This window comes from Drosophila ficusphila, unplaced genomic scaffold, assembly GCF_018152265.1.
Source record: "Drosophila ficusphila isolate 14025-0441.05 unplaced genomic scaffold, ASM1815226v1 contig_636, whole genome shotgun sequence".
NCBI classification, from domain to species: Eukaryota; Metazoa; Arthropoda; class Insecta; order Diptera; family Drosophilidae; genus Drosophila; species Drosophila ficusphila.
The window spans coordinates 2,762,019-2,770,180 of record NW_025064569.1 but is presented as its reverse complement, the minus strand read 5'-3'; the positions used below and the strand labels follow the sequence as shown (position 1 = coordinate 2,770,180).

The window sequence follows — 8,162 nt, the reverse complement described above, 5'->3', positions numbered from 1 at the left end:
CGGTTATGTTCACCGTGTACTCAGACGTTCGGGACTGCATCGTAATATTAACAAAGCTGGAATCACCTATTCCAGTAACAGAATCCGAAGTCTTTATCTTCTTTGTTTGAAGCTGATCTGCGAAGCGAGATGTTATTAGATGCAGCTGAGAGCCGGAGTCAAGAAGGGCTCGACATGGAACGAAAACTCCAGACCGGTTTTTAATGAGAACGGTGGCAGTGGCTAGGAGCACAATGTCAGTACTGAAATCCTGAGTAATAAGAGCAGTGGATGAGGAAGGCACGGCAGAGGGTTCAACGACAGTATTGGATGCGACAGCGGCAATAGCTTCCGGAAGCTGTGGTCCTGCCTGAGGAGAAGCTGAGGATAAATTTCCCAAGTGAAGGAGGGTGTGGTGTTTAGCTCCGCATGCCCGACAATTGCTGGAATTGCACTGCCTCAATTGATGCCCTATCTTAAGGCAGTTTATGCAAAGAGAGAGCCTCTTTACTTCTTGAAGCCGATTAGCAGGGGGCAGGGCTTTAAAATCTTGACAATAATGGATGGAGTGACCAGAAACATTACAGAACCCAAGGGTTACTATTTGTGGCAACAAAAGCAGATCTGCGAGAATTAGACGTTCGGTTATTTCCCACCTGATTGCCAGACGCATAGCTTGCCATGGCGAAATCCATTGTCTCCAATGTTCTGCATCGCTGCTCCAAAAATGATGCCATGGATTCCCACGTCGGAATTATATTGACGACTGCTGGATTCTCTAACCGCTCCTCCCATTTTGCCTGGCTCGCAGGATCTAGCTTTTGAAGCAGTACTTGGACGATGATCCATCCCGCGATTTGTTCTGTCGTGCCCAATCCCTTTAAAGCACGAATATGAGCGTTAAATTTGTCGGACAGCTCACGAAGCATCGAGACGGAACCACTCTGCACTGCCTTAAGCCCCAGGATCTCAGTAATGTGTGCCTGAAAAACCAAACGACGGTTATCAAATCTGTTTTGCAGTAAGTCTAAAGCAACAGAATAATTGCCATCCGAAATTTCCAGCGAGCGGATTTCCAACGCAGAATCCCTTAGACATGAGCGTAGATGTTGCAGCTTTTCAATGTTGGTCAGGTCAGGATGACTATCTATGATGGTAGTAAACATAGAATAGAAATCTGACCAATTCGCATAACCTCCAGCGAATTTCGGAAGTTCAAGAACAGGAAGCGGAATCGCTCGCCGCTGCTGATGGCCGAAATGACCGGGCGTATTGCCATCAGCAAAGGTTGAGTGCTGAAGCAGTTGCGAGGAGCGCTTTGTGATCTCCGATCGAACCGTCGACTTCAGAATTACGACGACATCATCAAATTTCTCCTCCAAGTCATTTCCAATTTCCTCAAAATCCAATTCTTCCAGCTCGTTGAGAACCTTTTTAAACGCCCTTTGAAGCTCCTCGATAAGTTCCAACCTCACATGAAGGCCAGAATCGTCAAAAGAATTCAAAGCCGAACTTGAAAGGGATTCCATTAACCGCTCCACTCTATTAAACATTGAAGTTGCCTTGCGCTTCAAAAATGTCACCCTGTTTGAATTGCGATTGTCGGTGACGCTAACCGAATTTTCTGAAGCCATGTTAAGCAGCAACAACAACAAAATAAATGCAGCAAATTCGGCGGGCAAAATTCGGCTTCAGCGGGAAGATAAGCGTAACGGGGAACAGCGAAAAATCGGTCCGCTTCTGGTCTATATACCTCCTTATGTAAAGCTTGTGTAACCAGGAGTGGTATTATTTGCATAAATCAATTAATTTTATTGTTTGTAACAAGCATAAAGTGAGATATGCAGCAGACTCAGCGGGCAAAATTCGGCTTCAGCGGGAAGATGAGCGCAAAGGAGAATGCGAAAAATTGGTCCGCTGCTGGTCTATATATCGCCTTATGTACAAGTCCGTGTAACCAAGAGTGTTATTATTTTCACAAATCAATTTATAAATATTTGTGTTGTTTATGGCAGGTAAACGCACAATGTAGCTGCAACACAGATAAAACAAAATATGCAGCCTGGTAAAATAAATTAATTTTTTTTTTTTTTTTGTGACTTGCACTGAGTCCCTTTTATGCACAAATCACGTCGGGGTCACCAAATGTTGAGCTAATAAGCTTTTTTATTAGCTGTTGAAATAATTATGCACGAAAAATTTTGTTTTCGAATTCTGTAGCAGCGATTTTATTTTCGACGAAAAAGAGTTACAAATGGTCCGCGGGATCGAAAAGAAGTAATACAATTAAAATTGAGACGCGGATCAGCCGATTGCTGACCCAAAAAAGAAGAGCCGACAAGCAACGAGAGAGAGCAAATAGAAAGATAATTAGAGAGCGAGAGCGATGGTAATTATGCAGATAAGCTAAGAGCTAGCATTAAGAGATCCTAAATATCTGCTGCGGCTGGATGACCCGACACTATACTAAAATTGGAAAAATCTTAAAAATGAATTCTTAAATTCTATGTACCTATATGTGTATGTTTATTATTATTACATAAAAAATATGGAAGTCTTTTAAACTAAACCTTAAATTTTAAAAAATAAATCTGAAATAACAAACCATTAATTTTTCTTAGTCAAATGTTTTTTAGCTTTAATACAATATAATAGTTAATTCTCAGTTTGAAACTAATGAAAACTGCTTTTCATCCACGCAAATTTTTAAATAAAAGAACCTTACAAGAGTAAAAAAACGTTATTTTAAAAACAAACCAAAAAACTTTTGGTAAAGGATGGGAAAATGGATTAAAGTCAAATATTTTAAGTGCAACAATTATTACTTCTCACGGCTGTCGTTATCGCCATGCTCAGAACACACTTTTTATTGTGAGTCCCCTTCCATGAATACTTCACAGCAATCTCATTCAAAAAATTTTTCTTCCACTTTGTGCGCAAAAACTTCGCAGGATCAGAAAGGTTGTAATTTTTGATTTCTGATTCCTATAAAAAATGGAAATATGTACATATAAAAAAGAAACAACTGCATTTTATTGAAAATTGCAGAGCATTTTTCGTTATTCTTACCAGTTGTTCACACAATTCTGCTGAATTATTTAAATCCTCTTCAAATTTTAAGATGTCATCAATTTTATTGAATGATTTTGGAGGAAGCAACATATGAGGCTTATTTTCTTGAACAAGCTTTCGTTGTGCTATCACTTCCGTTAAAATGCGAGTTGGAATGTTAGTATTATCAGCTTCCAATTTAATTAATTTAATGGAGAAAATTCGTATAAGCTATTGATGACTTCGTTGGTGATGTGGGGGGGGGGACAATTTTATCGATGGCTTCTGGGAGGATACCCTTAGTGAAATCATTAATGTCAATGTCTAAAAATGTCATCCTTTGGGGATGATTCATATGAAAAACAATATATATTTATTTCTTTTTTAATTTTATTAAAATATCTTATTTAATAACATAAGACATAAGTTGATAAATAATATGAAATTCGAAAGTTGTTGTTTACCATTTATATGTGGTTACAACTAAAAATGGCTTCTGACGAATATTCGCAGGGCAGCATCTATATTGCGTCCGTCTCCCTTGAAATTATATAAAAAATATTTTTATTATTACATAGTATATATGACTTTTTTGATTTAAAAGCAAACTTACCTTTCAAACGCATATATCGGACATATGGCTGAATCTTGAAAATATTTAAGAAGATTTAAATAGGTTTTTAGTTAAAAAACATACTATTTTTATAATCTTAACGACACCTACATGATTTTTAAACCCTCTCTGCTGCCCGTTGCACAAATTAAGTAATTTCACAACCAATCGTCAACGCGCTACGCAAAAGAATGACGCAGGTCAGAAATGACACGCGAGTTATATTATATCTATATTTGTAATCGATGTTATGTCATGGTTACCTTGGTTCAATAATTTAAATAATATTGTATATATTAAATATATTATATATATATATTATATATAATAATAATATATTATATATATAATAATTTAAATAATATTGTATATATTAAATATTATATATACCTATATATACAAGTTTATATATATATTATATCTAATATATGAAGAACTTTAGCATCAAAAGAGTATACATAAGTTGTAACGCCCTAAATTGAGGGCGCACAAATTTTAAGTTTTTATTTTTCTTTGTTATAATTATTAGCTATAAGTTCGGACACGGAGTCCTCCACCCAGTATTAGTTTAAGTATTAGAAAATAAGGATATTTTGTTAGATTAAGCCAAGACGCACACCCCGACCCTAACGCGTTATCGCACTCGTGAGGCCCCGAACGCAATACTCGAAAAAGTGCGATCTCTGACCGGAGAATCGCAGCCAACTTCGCGATTACCGGGGATTAGCTCGCTCTCTTTCGTCTTGACTTTCGCCGAGGCAGACGTGTGCCCAAGTATCCCTCTGAACCTCGACACAGTGCGCAGCCACCGGTAGACACACACCGTCATCAACGTAAGCCAAAGATTTCCTTTCGTGAGAACAGCAGCCAGGGCCCCTTTTGAATAAAATTAACTAGAAAAGTTATATAAAATCTCGTGAATTATTACTACACCTACACCCCTTTTCCTTCCCCTACCCCGTAGCCTCCGAGTCAACCGGAGAGTAACACCTTAAGATCCCTGCAAACTCCGAGTCCAACCGGAGTGCAGCACCTTATAATCCCTGTAGACTCTGAGTCCAACCGGAATATAGCACCTTATAACCCCTGTAGACTCCGAGTCCAACCGGAATATAGCACCTTTAAATCCTTGTAGACTCCGAGCCCAGCCGGAGTGTAGAGCCTTGGAATCCTTGTAGACTCCGAGCCCAGCCGGAGGGTAGAACCTAAGCCTCCCCTAATACACTCCGAGTCCATGACCCCCCGCCTCCGCAGATTCCGAGTCCAGTCAGAATCCTCCGCCGTAGCCAACTACCACCGAATATTCCCGGGATCCTCACCCCGCAGCGGGATCGCTCACAGTACCTCTTCCCACCGACAGAGGGCGCGGCGAACTAAATATTCCCAGGTTCCCCGCCAAGTGCTGAGATTACCATTCTCTCCACCGGTAGAGGGCGTAGCAAACCAGTTTTATTACCCGGTTCCCCGCCAAGCAGTGCGATCGGGTAGCACCCATCTTCCAACTACAGGTTCCACCCTTCTATATAAATTTCTTGTATAGATTCCCTGGCCCCGATTGAGATTTTATCCCGGCCAGAGAACAAACATTACAAGTGGCGCCCGAGCAGGGACCTGATAGGGAGAAAAACCCAGGAAAATTACCACCTTTATGGGGAGTGCGTAGTCCTAAGACGAGTGACATAACCTAAAAATTCCGCGAAGAAAACTAGAGCAGGAGTGCATCGACCGTGAAAAATAACCTCAACGAACTAGTGAACGCGTCCGATATCCAGCCCACGTGCTGCTTCGCGATCCCGTACAGTCTACGCGACCGAGTGCCTGTAAAAAAAAAAAAAAAAAAAAAAAAAACCATACAGCCCAAGAGGGCCAGTAGAGACTCCAACCAAAGAAGACATTATTCCAAGAGCAAACATGGGACCCGACCAGAAAATTTCCGGTGAGCCCGTTCCACGCTTAGTTAAAAATCCTCGGGTCCCCTCGCGGTGGATTTATTCACGTTCGAAGGCCGAATTACTAGCCTTTGCTGACGAATTCGGATTCTCCACCGAAGGCTTCGTCGACGATTTGCGGCGCAACTTTGCCACCCTAGTTAGGGCTTCTGAACAAACCCAAGAAGTGTGGGCTCGACTCGCTGACCTAGGCAAACAATTTTCCTCTCGTGCCCCGAGTCCCGTGCCCCCCGGTGAACACGAACCGAGACATATTCTTAGAGCCGAACCCCGTCCCACCGGTGATCATTAACCGGGAACCTGCGATAGATCCGAGCCACGATCGGAACCGCCACGAGTTTGTCTGCGTCCCCGAACGAATTCGCAAATGGGGTCTTCAATTCAACGGGTATACAGACCCCTTAGCCTTTATCGAACAAGTCGAAAGCTGGGCCTTATCCTACGGGATCGACCTAAGACTCATTCCGCGAGCCATGGCAGAGCTGCTGACGAGCAGGGCGGAAAAGTGGTTTCAGACCAGCCGCCTCCAAGGGGCTGACTGGACCACATTTCGACGCGAATTCCTCAAGTTTTTCCTTCCCCCCCGATACCTCCAACGCTTGGACGACCAGATTCGGAGTCGTGAGCAACGGGAAGGGGAAACGTTCAAAGATTTTATGTTAGACCTTCGAATTCTCATGCGCCATGCGGGCTACTACGAGATCCAAGAGCTGAATAGGTTGTACGAAAATATCGCGCCGGAATACCAGATGTATATCCGACGTAGCGAGTTCCGACGTAGTTAGTTCCCTAACTCTGTTGGCCACCGAATTCGAGGCGGTCCAGAAGCGGAGTTTCGAAAGAAACAACTATAACCACGCCTCTAGAAATACGACAGCTTACCGCCCACCTAGACAGGGTCGGACGCAACCTGCGTTCACCGAGAGGACTCCCCACGGAAACACACCGCGTACATCGCCAGAACCCAGAGCTGCCCCACCAGCTCGGGTTAACCGGGTAACAGCCTCAGATCGCCGAATCGACGTGCGGGATGCTTGCCGGAATTGTGGAGCACCAGGGCATTTTAGCCGCGATTGCCGGAATCCACGACAGTATTTCTGTTGGGACTGTGGACGAAGAGACGTCCGAACCGTCGAGTGCTGTCGACGCCCACAACCGGGAAACGGGATGGGTCCCCTCGACCGGCGGAGTCCGACGGGACCAAATCCACCCGAGAACCGCCAGTAACTGCCCCACTTAGGATAGAGAGGGGAAGGATCGCTGCCGAAGTCGACATTGGCCGACACGTGCGTTTATCCACCATCGACACCGGGGCATCCAGAAGTTTCATTAGCCAGGACATCGCCGCTGTAGTCGGCCAACCACACCAGTTTAGGGAGGTTCGCACGCAGATCAATCTCGCTGACACGTCTCGAGTAGAAGTAACTAGGTTACTCCTGGCGGACGTGACGCTCGCACGGAAGTCAATTCAGGTTCCCCTTCTAGTAATGCCCGCCATGCTAGAACCTTTAATCCTAGGGATGGATTTTCTCGCTTCCATCGGCACCACCCTCCGATGTGGTACGGCAAGCCTCACGCTGTCTCGGCGAAGGCCAGGAGATGATGACCCGACCAGGCGTAACGGACCGGAATACGACAACCAAGGCAACCACTCGGAATCACCACCTCGACCCCGACCACGACGACCACTCAGCCACGAAACTACGCCCAGGGCATCGAGTACACCATCAACGGAACCGCGGCTTGGCATAGCCAATCATGACATAGGAGGACCACAGAATGACAGGGGTGCCAATGTGTCCGAAGAGAACAACGAGGAAAACACAGAGAACAACGAGGAAAACACAAAGAACAACGAGGAAAACACAGAGAACAACGAGGAAAACACAGAGAACAACGAGGAAAACACAGAGACCAACGAGGAGAACCAGGAAGCCAGAATATCAACAGAGAACAACAAGGACGGAACGGCAGCAGAGAACACACGAGGGATACCCGACGAAGAGATCGAGACCCAGGGGTCTCAACCAAACAACCAGGAGAACCAGGAAAGTGACTGCGAGATTAATCCGCAAGTCCAAGCGTTCCTTGACAAACATCTAGCACGATTCGAAGGAATGACGGGAGTAGCAAACATAGCAGAACACCGAATCACTATGAGGGATGACCGGCCGATTAAACAACGCTATTTTCCGAAGAACCCGGCCATGCAGCGGATCATAGACGAACAAGTGGACGCGTTATTGGAACAGGGATGTATCGAACCGTCGTGTAGTCGCACAGTGCCCCTTTGGTCCTGGTCCGGAAGAAAACCGGCAAGTGGCGCATGTGCGTGGACTACCGACAACTAAACGCAAAATCCATCCCGGACGCATATCCGTTGCCGCGTATTAATCACATCTTAGAACGACTGAGAAATGCAAAATACATCTCGACTCTGGATCTGCGCAATGGATACTGGCAGATACCCATGGCCGAAGACAGCCGGGCATGTACCGCATTTACGGTACCCGGACGAGGCCTATTTCAGTGGCGAGTCATGCCTTTCGGCTTGCATTCGGCCTCGGCAA

The 8,162-nt window shown here is 44.6% G+C and overlaps 1 pseudogene; it reads right to left on the bottom strand.

The window, feature by feature from the left end:
• Positions 1-461: 461 nt before the first annotated feature.
• Positions 462-1,613, bottom strand: LOC122320581 (annotated as a pseudogene).
• Positions 1,614-8,162: the final 6,549 nt, after the last annotated feature.